The following is a 14,096-nucleotide window of genomic DNA, read 5'->3' on the forward strand; positions in this document are numbered from 1 at the left end:
AAATAAAAGGACAAGTCCTATTTGAGCCAGCTACTGCCATCTCTCCCCCTCCAATAGGTGATTTAGTGAAAGAAAAAAACGCAAGTAACTCTCTCCAATAAATGAGAGATACTGTAACACACAAGGACGTAGCTTGGTCAGTAAAATTGGGAAAGTGTGAGCTTCAGATTATCCAACAATCATAATGCTAATATATATACTTTTTTAATAACCAAAATTCTCTCTAAACAGAGAGAGGCAGAGTGTGTGTGCGTATTTGTCACTGGGTGTAAAAATCCCTAGCGAAATACGACAGACACTTCATTATACCTGAATGAAAGCTCCTGCGCCCAAGTATTTATCTCAAAATACATTTATTACGGGGGTGTAACACCTCAAACACCCCCTTCTTCCCCCTTCCCCACAACCGGTCCCCACGAAGCTTTCCCTGGTAACACATAACGAGCACCAATTAAGTGCGAGATAAGCATTTTTCTCCTTACAAAAACATGCCGTTTTAATTAAATGCAGAACCAGGAATGAGTAAATACATCAAGTAGACATGATGGGTGACTGATGGACTCAGTTTCTGCTTTGATTCTTAGGCCTCATGTATGAGTATCCGATCCATTTCTTATATATGTTGTGATTCCAGATACTAAATATTTTGCAGTCATGAGTGCTGCTGACATTAGGGCCGTCCTCTACACCCAAAGAAAACCATATGCCTTGAGTGACGTCATCACGCACACTTCGCCAGCTGTCCAACGTTGTCCTCTCAGCACGGCGCAGGGAGCACATGTGAGAGCCCACTCGCTACTTGAGGGGTTGGAGGGAACATATGGCAATTAGCGGGAGCAGTCGTCAAACCCTCTCTGCTCAGCCTCTCTGTAGGAAGTACAAAGTCTCATCTCGGGCTCATGGAAACAATTAGGGGGAACAAGCAATCGTGGAAAAGGAAACTTTAAAAAACAAGAGCTTTGGCAAATGACCTAGTAAAGGCGCGCCCTCCTGCCACGGCGGTCAGCTCTTCTGGGGTTCACATGGATAATCGAAGCTGCCTCCTTCTCCGATAATGACTTCCCTTTGCAATTTCCTGGAGGAAGTTGTCGGAATGATCCAGCAGTGATAAAGTGGGCGGCAGCTGTGCTTCGTATTCCGGCGGAGGCATCATGACGGGGTAACGGCGGAGGGGGGCGGAAAAGCACGAGACCGGTCCGAAATTGGAATGAGGTCCTGCAAGTACGTCTTGTAAACCAGGCGCTATTTTTAGGTTTTTGTGTAGGAAATTTCACCACTGCTAGCATGCCATGGAAGAACGAATCCTTGCAACATTGTGACTTACTTTATCATCAGTACTAATTTACGCAGGACTGTTTTGCGCCCTCTGTTAACTCTTTATTAGAAGTGACGTTACAACTGCCAGTACTGATTTGTCTTGGCATATTCTATGAACCCAAAATGACCATCTTCAGCTTTTAATGTTCTTCGTTTGTAAAGATTCACAGTTTGTAACACAGTACCTTATTTCTTTATTTGAATGCTGAAGTGTGACAGTTTATATTTTAAAAGGAAAAAACCCTAAACGTCAGAGTTCGAAATGCAACTTTTTTTATGGTTGTTCGTGATAATTAAAATACTTCAGTACAAATAATTGCTATTTGGCGAACACGTGACTATTTTTTTTCGAAATTAAACATAAAAAAGTCTTAGTGTGGAAAATAGAGTTTCTCCTAAAAAATGATGAAGTGCTCAGAAATGCTGGCACATATGGTCTGCTCTTAAATCAGTGAAAAACAACGCAAACATCAACTTTATAGATTAAAAATATCTCATAACCAGCCAGGGATGTTTAAATCACACACCCCATGTCCTTTTCTCAGAAATTGTGCAGGAAAAATGCACAACGCAGCAATTTCACTAATTATCTGGCAGAGCGCTTGAATGTATTTAGACAGAATTTCAAAAGGTTAGGTTCCTGCAGAGAAAAACAAAGTTCTGAATGCCACGTGAAAAGTATCCAATATTACTCTTATGCTAAGTACTGCCGGTTTTATTTCGGAAAAATTGATTCAGAAGACTTTCAACTGCATGCGTTATTCTTTATTGCAAACATGTACTGCGTTTAGGAAGCGTGTAGAGTTCCTGTAGGACACACTCGGGTGGCACACACAACCCATATCAAACATTCGTGGCCAACAGTATTCACCACCAATGAACCTGCCTCACATAAGCAGGCATCAAGGCGCGCGCGCACACAGACGCACGAGCACCCTCTCTCTCTCTCTCTCTCTCTCAATCTGTGTTTGTGTCTCAATATGGAAGATGCCAAAGCTATTGGCAGAGGCCCGAACTAAATCTTTAAGCACCAAAAGCAAGCACACACAGCCCAATGAATAAGAGATTGGCACTTAACTATGGGTATGACCAGAACACAGTACTTGCAGTGCCTCAAATGGGCTCCTACTGTCAATTTGAGAGGGAGAGTACCTGCACTTACCAGAAGAGGTGCAATATTTTCAGCAGGTAGGGCTTTAGGGTAGTGCGAATGCTACGGCTACACTGAGTCTGACCTGGGGAGGGAGCACTGACCTCTGGGGGAGAGGGTGTGGAACTGTGTTTAACACTAATTTAGGATTTAAAAGCACCTGCAGCAGAGTTTCTTATACTTAGGCAGCAATAAAAATGTCAAGATAACTCTTGGGATTAATGTTCTTGCTAGAGGGAGATACTGGAGTTTTGTCAAGTGGCGGTTTTGATTGGCCATAAAGTAGCACAAAGGGTTAATAAGCCAGCAGCAAAGAACAGCTCTTTGTTTTATGTGGATAGCTGAGTGAATTAGTAAAGCCAGCCTTTACCAGCACCTTAAAACAAAAACAATGTTTGTGAGAGAGGGGCTATGTAGAGATGAGGGGCACCTATGCCAGGTGGTAGTGAGGGAATCCGAGGAGGAGGTCATAGGGGCAGGGGGCACGAAAAAGATTGTCATACCAGGCACCACCAGAGCTAAAGCTGCCCTGAATTTCAGTTTGAGACACCTCTCAGAAGTAAACAGTTACTCTCGTATTGAGTAACTACACTTCTATTTTTCCACTTCAGGCACTGAATACTTTGCCTACATCATCACAATCTGAATCAGACTGGTCACCAACCCTACCCACATCCCAGGACACACACTCAACCCACATCTTTAAGTCCAGCAACAGAGTCAATTACAACCATGCCATGCGGCTCATCTGGACCAATCACTACCAGTGACCACTTCACTATCACACTACAGTATCCACTTCACCATCAAAGGATCTACCAACGCTGGGAACATGCCCCCCAACTCCACGCATAGCTGCTGGAAAAAAGGTTTCAGAAAATCAGTAGAACAAAACCCGACAGAACAAAAGAACTGCTGACCCATCTTCCTTCCCCCCATTTCAGCGAAAGTTGTTGAGAAGACAATCAATCAGCAACTCGCTGAACACCTTGAACACAAGAACCTCCTGGACCCTTCTCAATCCGGATTACAGGCCTATCACAGCACCAAGACAGCCCAGAATACAGCCTCTGATGACCTCAGGGCGTCTTAGAACATGGTCAACTCGGCAGCCCTCATCCTCGTGGACCTATCAGCCACTTTCAACACCATCTCCAATCACATATTGATCAACAGAATCCATCACTTCGGAATCCAGGGGGATGCGCTTAAATGGGTCACCTTATACCTCATCTTAAGAACCCAGAGATCCTGTCTCCCATTGTTCACCTCAGCACCCAAGAAGTTCATCTTCGGCACCCCCCAAGGATCATCCTTCAGTCCCACCCTCTTCAACGGGTACATGACCCCCCTGGCCAACACTGTCAGATCGCACATACTTAACATCCATTTCCATACTGACGATGCCTAACTAATCCTTTCACTGTCAGAAGACCCCTCTGCCACCTTGGTCAAATTCCACAGATGTATGATGAACACCACCAACTGGATGAAGGACAACTACCTCAAACTGAACACATACAAGCGAGAAGTCCTCATCTTTGGGAATAGTACCCCGCCATGGAATAACGCATGGTGTCCTGCGGAACTTAGCCAACTCCCCCACCCCCTGACAGACCACACACAACACCTCATCAATATCTTGGACAGCAAGCTATCCATGAAGAAACAGGTCAACACTGTCTCATCCATCTGTGTCCACACTCTACCCATGCTCAGCAAGATATTCAAATGGCTCCCAGTCAACTCCATAAGGACTTCCACGCAGCCCCTCATCACCAGCAGGCTGGACTACGGGAACACACTTTACATAGAAACAACTGCATGCCTGCTGAAGAGACTACAGACAATACAAAACTCAGCAGCAAGACTCATCCTCTACCTCCCCAGATGGACCCACATCACACCCCACCTTAAGAAGATACACTGGTTCCCCATCCAGAAGAGATGCCAGTTCAAGATGTTGACCCACACATACAAAGCCCGGCACAAGGAAGGGCCAACTTAAAACAAAATAAATGCCTGACCTTCCACCAGCCAAATGGACACACAAGATCCACTACCCTCTTCCTTGCAGACGCCCCCATGGATCCATCGAGCCAACAGCAGAGGATGCTCCTTCTCACACCTGGCGGCCAAAGTCTAGAACTACTTTCCCCTGCACCGAAGGACAGACTCAACACTCCAGCAATTCAGGACAGAACTCAAGACCTGGCTGTCCGAATGAACAGATCTCCTTGCAGCAGCTAGCAACCCCAGCACCTTGAGACTCTCACGGGTGATTTGCTGCGCCTTACAAATGATTGATTGATTAAATGATTGAGACTTCTATTTACAATGGTAACCCTAGAACTTTGTGGAAAGACACTGGACTGCCCAAACCTCTATGATACATACAAATGGCAGGATGTGCAATGATCAAATAGGTTGTTAAGTGTTAGGAACACATCCAAATTTAATAAAAGTGAATGTTAAGGAGTTTTAACGAAGGGAAAAATAATTTTCCTTTTGAAAATATTAAAAACGCTACTGTACAATTCCATATGATTTACTACGCAGAATTTTCCAGCTGATTAAAATAATGCATGTGTAAAATATGTACATTTTGGTATGCCTGGTAATCTAAAATTGTTCAGAGTTTCCAGGTTAGTCTATGTGATGTTCTGGGAATCATTTGTTAGTCAACTCCAAATGTAGGAGTAACCATGCTGGAGTTTATTTCTTACTTTTCATTTCTAACTTTGTGAATTAGGCCTGTAATTAAACCTTAGCCTTTGCTGTTACTATTAGACTAGGGGCCCTCACACCATCTTTAGAAGCACTGAATATATCAGACCACTTCCTGCTCGTAGGCAGGCCTGTGGCAAGTCACACACTGAGCAATAGAGATCCGTGCCAGTGACCACATGCTTCACTAACAGCACACACCTTGTAGATAACATCAAGGTGGTAGAAACGTGCACTCCCTGATTATTGATGAAGGCTGATTTTGTGGGGAAGAGGGGTTCTTCCACTAGGAAGTGCATGCAGACACTGAACCATCCATGGGCAAACGGGTTTAACCCGACCTCCTTCCAAAGATAAATAGGCCACTGTTGTACCTATATACATATAATGGGGCACATACTTTACTTAGGTCGGATGTTTTCACTAAGATCAAATCTGGTAGGGCCCAGCGGCAATGCAACTGAAATAGTGATGACTATGGTAGGTACTAGTTGGTAATATGCTAGTGACAGGGGTGGGGGGATTAACTGTAATTTGTGGATCAGATAAAGAGGTAGGTCGAGATAGCTAGAGTTACAATAATCCAGTTGTAACAACACAAATGCATTAAAAATCTGTACAGTATGGGGAAACGAAAAGCGATGGAGAGCATGCTTCAACAAATGTAGTTGGAAAAAGCAGTCCTTGACAAACGCTGTATTCTGATCCGTCAAGGCCTAAGATGAATCTATTTTTATGTCCAAGGTTTTTATGAACAGCATTTGAATAGGCTTAGGGCCAATGATGTAGGCCCGAAAGGGAGCTATCGAAAATATGATAGTCAAAGGGCCGAGAATTTCAGTCTGGTTTCCACTGAGTTTAGATGTTTGAGACTCATCCAGTACTCGTCCCTTAAAAGACTCTCAAATAAATGATCAGCATGTGGCGTGTTCCCCTTGTGATTCCGACAATAATACGGGCATCATCACCATATAGAAAGAGTCTGAACGTAATACACAAAATTAGATGTGTAACAACAAAATCATATTTATATTAAACAATATTGGCGTCAATATGGATCCTTTCAGAACTCAACAAGAACATGATCTGACAAATGAAAAAAAGAGTGGAAAGGATATTTGAAAAGATGTGCCCGACAAAAAAATGAAGAATCATGAAAAAGCTTTGTGTTTTACCCCATGTCAGAATGTCTGTTCCACAGAACTTGTTGGCTCACAGTGCCAAAAGCACAGAGAAGTCTAATAAAATCAGGACAACTGAAATATTGCAGTGTGCACATCAATGCAAGTTGCCCACAGGTCAGTACTATGGCCAGGGCAGAAGCCGATCTGAGCAGGGTGGAGAATCTGATTGGATTCTTCAGACGTAGCCAACTGGTGAAAAACAACTTTCTCTAATTATTTGGCCTGGTATGGCAACTGTACACTAGGGCAATAATTGACCAAATTGTGGGGATCAAGCATAAACTTCTTTATTAGAAGTGTAACGCATGCCAATCTCAAAAGCAATAATATCAATTATAACTGGCAGAAGGCAGGGGTATTTGTGGAAGTGTCAACCTGCCTTTAAAATACCAGTGTGCTTGGAAATAAGCATGAAAAATCGATTGTATTTTAAATAAATCATGTTTTCATGCACACAGGGGGGTGCATTTCGTTCCTGCCGCATCTGCAGGGGCTGATGGGAGAAGGGGGAAGATAGGTCTGAGTTGGCTAAACTACTGTCCATCCCCAGACTGCCCTGTAAATACGTTAGAGGTAAGTTCAAAGTTCTAGGGGTTACCCACTGTAGAAAAGATATAGCCCCATGAAAGGTACCATTGCTTTTCTGGGAAGGTAGAAAAGTACATCGCTTAAAAGAGGCACAGATGCCAGTCTTCGAACTTTAAGTCCCGCAACTGGGCTTTGCATTTTACGGATGAAAATCCCAAACCCAGGACACACCTTCAGCCTGGTTCACAAAGGTAACTCACACGTTTGAGTAATTTACACTTTTGAGTAAGCAAAAAAAATAAAAGTAAGTATTGCACCACACAAGTTCAGCCATTGGTACTGCTACGCCATCCCTCAGAGAATAATGGAGGCAGGGATTTAAAATAGAGCCTCCAAGGAATCAATGCTAAATGAAATGACATTTTTTTTAAATAGCTAAAAACATAAATACATATATTCAATGTTAAAATAATAAATATAATCAGTACATATTTGTTATTTATCCTAATATATTTAATTACCCTATTTTGAATTTAAAATATATGTAACAATATATTTTTATTGCAATATAATTAATTATAACTTTAATTAAATCTGTACATCACTTTTCATACATATTAATGCATAATAAGAATATTTGCGCTATCTTCGGCTGCAGCGGCAGGAGCAGGAGCCAAGCCCCCTCGCCGATTGGTGCAATTGAAAGGGGCGGGAAGCGGGCCATTTAAAAAACAAATGCACGCCCGCTACCGCGGGACGCGCCCGGGCGAAGCCCGGGCCAAGGACGGGCCCGACCTGAGCCCGTCAGCGACCGGAGGAGGCCGGGCCGGGCCATATCCCTTTATTTTTCTCTTTTTGTGCCCAGGACTGCCATTGCTGGCCGACAGTAGCAGGGTCCGAGGAGCTCACAGTCTTATCCCTGGTGAGGGGTTTCTAGTAGAATAACAGTGGGTGGGGCCAGTAGGCCAATTGCACTATCAACCAAGTGTTTAAGCAAGGTGCCCGGAAACAAGAGGGAAAGATGGGCAGACGGAAAGGTGGGGGAGCTGAAGAAAAGTATGGGTCTAACAAAACCCTAGATGGTTTTTTACAAAAGTCCGTCGGGGCACTTGAAAAAGAGATGGAGCTGGTACAGCACCGCTTAGCTGTCCCCTCTTCTTCAGCCTATAGTCCAGCCCATGTTGGCCATGACTCACAGCCAACTCACAGCCAACAGACTTGCAGCCTGTGTCGACCATCCCTCCCACCACACCCTCTAGTAACCCCCAGGAGTACCAGGCCGAAACTTTGAACAAACCTAATGCCCTCACTGTACCAACCCCGCTGATTCGGAGCCCTTCCAAAGGAGGATCCCCAACTACTGCAGATCCCAATTTTAAAGGAAAAAGGAAACGAAGGGAGCCCGTTATCAAAAATAAACGAACCAGGATTTTGAGCCCCCCCAACCCGGGCCAGTCTTCTAATAACGACGCAACTCTAACCTCCTTAGAAAATGCCAACGGACGACAGGCAATCGATCATACAAGGGATCTTATAAGAGAAGAGCTTACCAAGCTGCTCCTCCCCATAGCAGCCCGTCTCCAAATGATTGAAGATAAACTGGAAGGTCTCATCAAGATCCAGCTGCCAGTACCTCTTCCAACCGCAGAAATCCAATCTTACCCTCACCATTCCCATCTTAACCATATCCATGCTAATGGCAGCAGATCTCCTGCTCAAATGGGCAAGAGTCTTCTCCTTCCCAAAAACCAAGAAGGGAACATACCCGTTAGAGCAGTTAACAACCCAAAGAACAAGCCCGCTAAGGTTCCAGCCCTCCTCTCAGATGGAATTGCTCTCTCTAACAACACAGCAACTAATGTCGGTGCAGCCAATTCAAATTATGACTATTCTCCAAGAGGCCCCCTCAAGAGGGCCCAGATCAATGGCAGGACTGGATTGAGTGCGCTGCATCTTCCACCGGAGTCATGCCCATATGTCCTTATCATGACCAATGTCCCCGAACTTAAAACGAAAACCCCGGAATCTTTTACTGAACTAAAAAATAAGGTCATACATTGGTTACATGCAATCAATCAATCAATCACTGTATTTGTAAAGCGCGCTACATACCCGCAAGGGTCTCAAGGCGCTGGGGATGGGGGGTGCTACTGGTCGAGGAGCCAGGTCTTGAGGAGTCTTCTGAAGGCCAGCAGGTCCTGGGTCTGTCGTAGGATGGTGGGGAGAGTGTTCCAGGTCTTGGCGGCGAGGTAGGAGAAGGATCTGCCGCCGCCGGTGGTTTTTCGAATGCGGGGGACTGTGGCGAGGGCGAGGTTGGCTGAGCGGAGGCTTTGGGGGGGGGTGTGGAAGCTGAGTCGGTTGTTGAGGTAGGTGGGTCCGGTGTTGTGCAGTGCTTTGTGTGCGTGGATCAGGAGCTTGAAGGTGATCCTTTTGTTGATGGGGAGCCAGTGCAGGCCTCTCAGGTGGAGTGTGATGTGGCTGCGGCGGGGGACATCGAGGATGAGTCGGGCCGAGGCGTTCTGGATGCGTTGGAGTCGTCTCAGGAGCTTGTTTGTAGTTCCTGAGTAGAGGGCGTTCCCGTAGTCGAGTCTGTTGGTGATGAGGGCCTGGGTAACATTTTTTCTCGTGTCAAGGGGGATCCATTTGAAGATCCTGCGGAGCATACGGAGGGTGTTGAAGCAGGACGCACAGACGGCATTGACTTGCCTGGTCATGGAGAGAGTGGAGTCGAGGATGACCCCCAGGTTGCGTGCGTGGTCCGTGGGTTCCGGGGCTGTGCCTAGTGACGTGGGCCACCAAGAGTCGTCCCAGGCTGATGGGGTGGGTCCGAGAATGAGGACCTCCGTCTTGTCTGAGTTCAGCTTCAGTCTGCTGTCCTTCATCTAGTCGGCTATGGCCTTCATTCCTCGGTGGAGGTTAGCTTTGGCGGTGTCAGGATCTTCGGTGAGGGATATGATCAGCTGGGTGTCGTCGGCATAGGAGATGATGTTGAGGTTGTGTTGTCGTGCGACGTGGGCGAGGGGGGCCATGTAGATATTGAACAGTGTCGGGCTGAGGGAGGATCCCTGTGGGACGCCGCAGATGATCTCAGTGGTCTTGGAACGGAAGGGTGGGAGGCGGACGCTCTGGGTTCTGCCGGAGAGGAAGGATGTGGTCCAGGCCAGGGCCTTCTCTTGGATACCGGCGTCATGGAGGCGTGCTGATAGGGTGCGGTGGCAGACCGTGTCAAATGCTGCTGATAGGTCCAGGAGGATGAGGGCAGCTGTTTCTCCTTTGTCCATCAGGGTCCGGATGTCGTCAGTGGCGGCGATGAGGGCGGTCTCGGTGCTGTGGTTACTGCGAAAACCAGATTGGGACGGGTCCAGGATGTTGTTGACTTCGAGGTAGCGGGTCAGCTGTTTGTTGACAATCTTCTCGGTCACTTTTGCCGGGAAAGGGAGCAGGGAGATGGGACGGAAGTTCTTGAGGTCCTTGGGGTCTGCCTTGGGCTTCTTCAGAAGGGCGTTGATCTCGGCGTGCTTCCAGCTTTCTGGGAAGTTTGCTGTCTCGAAGGAACAGTTGATTGTTTTCCGGAGGTGGGGCGCGATGGCTGCGCTGGCTTTGTTGAAGACGTGGTGAGGGCAGGGGTCCGATGGGGATCTTGAGTGGATGGAGTTCATGGTTTTGATGGTGTCTTCATTGCTGACGCTGGACCAGACTGTCAGGCGACTGGTGCGAGTGGTAGTCGCAGGGGTGGTGGACTCGGTGGTGGGTGAGGGGGGGTCGGGGTTGAAGCTGTCGTGGATGTCGGTGATCTTGCGGTGGAAGAAAGTGGCCAGGGAGTCGCACAGGTCTTGAGATGGCGGGATGTCGTTGGTGATGGAGCTGGGGTTGGAGAGTTCTTTCACAATGCTGAAGAGCTCTTTGGTGTTGTGTGCGTTGTTGTCTAGGCGGTCCTTGAAGGCGGTCTTCTTGGCGGTCCTGATGAGTTGGTGATGTCTGCGAGTGGCACTCTTGAGGGCTGTGTGGTTGTCTGGTGTTCGGTCGTGGAGCCATTTCTTCTCCAGCTTCCGACAGGTGTGCTTGGAGATACGGAGGTCCTCGGTGAACCAGGCGGCTTTCTTGTTGGTGTGGTTGGTTGTAAAGGTCTTGAGAGGGGCGAGGGTGTTGGCGCAGTCGTTGATCCACTGTGTGAGGTTGGTCGCGGCAGTGTCTGGGTCGGTGGGGTCGGTGGGTGGTCTCAGGGCGAGGGCGGTAGTCAGTTGGTCCCTGGTGACCTTGCCCCAGCAGCGGCGTGGTAGCTGTTGGGTGCGGTGGTGTGTGGTGGGTTTTCTGAAGGTGAAGTGGACGCATCTGTGGTCGGTCCAGTGTGGTTCGGTGGTGTGGTTGAAGGAGACGTGGGGGCTTGCGGAGAAGATGGGGTCAAGCGTGTGTCCAGCGGCGTGAGTGGGTGTCGTTACTAGCTGTTTGAGTCCGAGGTTGGCGAGGTTGTCGATCAGGGCGGTGGAGTTGGCGTCGTTGTTGTTCTCGAGGTGGAAGTTCAGGTCCCCGAGGAGGATGTAGTCCATGGAAGCGAGGGCGTGGGTGCTGATGAGGTCAGCGATGGTGTCACTGAACTGTGGGCGGGGTCCGGGAGGTCTGTAGATGAGAGTTCCTCTGAGGGTGGTGTTGGGGTCGGTGTGGATCTGGAAGTGCATGTGCTCGGCAGTGGTGAGGGTGTCATCGGTGTTCATTGAGATTTTGATGGAGTCTTTGTGGATGATGGCGATTCCTCCTCCCACTCCGTTGGTGCGGTCTCTGCGGGAGATCTTGTAGCCTGTGGTATGGCTATGGCAATGTCTGGTGCTGAGGTGGCGTTCAGCCAGGTCTCCGTCAGGAAGGCAACGTCAGGGGCAGTGGAGTCTAGGAGGTCCCAAAGTTCGATGGCGTGCTTGCGAGCGGAGCGGGTGTTGAGGAGGATGCAGCGGAGGTGGTTGGGTTCTCTGGCTGGTGGTGTGGAGGGTTGGATGCTGGTGAGTCTGCAGTTCCGGCAGGTGAAAGGCCCCTGGGTGCGTTTCGGGGTGGCCCGGTAGCAGGGGTGGTCTCGTCTGGTGTTGAGTGCATGGAGGGTGCTTGCGTCGTAGTGCAGTCTGGCGTTGCGGGGGGTGCGGGTTCTGGTGCTGGGTGCGGTCCAGGCGCGGACGGGCGCCAGCGGCGCTCCCGCTTTGCGGCCTCCATATGAGGTCAGAGGGAGGGAGGAGCAGCTGGGAGGTGGGAGCGGGGCGGCCAATGGGAGTGAAGGGGGAGAGGCAGCAGGGACTCAGCAGCAAGGGAAAAACCCGGGGAAAAACCCAGGGGAAAACCCGGGGAAAAAACGGCGGGAAAAGAGGGCGGGAGAGGGACAACAGAGCACAGGGGTACAGAAAGCAAAACACAGGGGCACAGAATGGAAAAAACAAGTGGCCCAGAAGCACAAGCTCAGGGGAATAGAAAAAAGGGAGCGAGTAGTCAGGCGGCAAAAGTGGCACCGGAGGTTCAACCCACAGGGGGCTGCGTGGCAGATGGGGGGAGCGACCTGCCTGGTGACAGGGTCAAAGGTCGCTGCAAATGCGGGGTTTGCATTTTCTATGATACCCTCGATATAAATGGTGAGAAGGGTGGGGTGGGTGGGCTCATTTGAAAAGACTGGTACAGGGGATTGCCTTTGTATCAATTTCAACTCACCTGATCTTGTTCAGTTGCTCTTTTCAAATGCTAATAGACCTTATCCTTTAGCAGGGGAAGTTTCTCTGTGTAGACTACAAGTGTTTTATCCTCCATCTCCGAAATTTGCGAATAGCAAGCCGCCATTGGTGCACAGAGTCTCCCCTGTCATCCAGTCACAGTCTAACCCCGAACTAGGCCCTAGATGCTCCTCGGCCTCTCTCTCTGAGATAGATTGGCTAAGTGACTGAGTGGACATGAGTAGCTATGAAACTGAGCACAGCGTTTACCCTGGCCCTAGTGGTTTCACTCCTTCCACACCATTGACCTCGATAGATCCTGGTAATCTGGGAATTTCCAAGAGTATTATATGCCCAGCCAATGAGGAGGGGGATTCACCCACCATAAGTGCTCCCTGCAAGTCTGGGCCCGCCCCCGGTGCCAATTTACCAGATATGAATATGACTGGTGTAGTACTCAGTGGGGCGATCAAATCACAGGGTAGGAAAGAAAAGGGTCACTGTATGCTTGTGGGAAACAGTAAGGCTACTGGCTGCATCTCCTCTTTCAGGGAGCAATCCCCGAGAGAAGTCGGGTATGCTAAAACAAATGTTCTTGACACGGTTCTTAGCTGGAATATAGCTGTGCTGGAGAGTAAATTGCAAAGTCCTGGATGGGACCAATTTATTGACGAACACCAGATTTGTCTATTCCAAGAAACATGGGCACTGGGACCCAAACACAGAGTAGGCTTCAAAAGCTATTGGGTTGCAGCACGTAACACGTCCTCTGGGAGATCATCGGGAGGGCTACTAATATGGCTAAGCAGTTCTCTTAGGTGCAAGGTTGAAGTCATAGATATGGGCTGCCCTGATTTACAGGCCTTACTAGTATCGATTCTTGAGGAGAGATCTTTAATAATAATTAATATCTATAATAGGAGTGTGGCAGTCACTACAACTCTGACGCCCTGTCCTTATTGGATATCTTTTTTCATAACAATATCTCATCTCATTTCATCCTGATTGCAGGAGACCTTAATGTTACATTTGAGCCCAATTCTCTGGTCCAAGAGCTATCCAAATAAGAGGATGCCTATTGGGGTATCCCTCAGTAAGCCTCAAACAAAAGACCGAGATTGAATAAAACAGCGCGCCTAGTGGCTGATATTACATTAACACACGGTCTCCGAGCTTGCAATAGTCGCTCCCGTTCAGACGCTAACCTGCACTGCACCTTTAGGCGTGGAGTGCACAGGAGCCAGATTAATTATATACTACTTGACATTCGACTGTGGGGCCACATGTTTGACATGAGGGTACAAGAGCACGATGAGAGTGACCACGACCCGTTGATATTATCGACCAGAGGCCTCTTCCCTTCGCTTGAAGCACCTCATTCTAAGGCATATGCACAACAATAACAGACGCAATGTAAAATGGGAGTCTGTTATTACATCCCCTGAACACCTTATATTAATATACAACTTATTAGCTGATCAAATGGAATGTATGCTTCTACACAATGAA

General features: G+C 48.0%; 1 long non-coding RNA gene across 1 annotated transcript in view; it reads left to right on the top strand.

Moving 5' to 3' along the window:
- Positions 1-677: 677 nt before the first annotated feature.
- Positions 678-14,096, top strand: part of LOC138247238 (uncharacterized) — a 60,709-nt gene continuing 47,290 nt past the window's right edge. The window contains exon 1 of the long non-coding RNA XR_011194379.1: positions 678-1,221. This is a non-coding gene — a long non-coding RNA (uncharacterized lncRNA). The remainder of the gene's footprint in view (positions 1,222-14,096) is intronic.

The sequence above is a fragment of the Pleurodeles waltl genome, chromosome 7 (genome assembly GCF_031143425.1).
Source record: "Pleurodeles waltl isolate 20211129_DDA chromosome 7, aPleWal1.hap1.20221129, whole genome shotgun sequence".
NCBI classification, from domain to species: Eukaryota; Metazoa; Chordata; class Amphibia; order Caudata; family Salamandridae; genus Pleurodeles; species Pleurodeles waltl.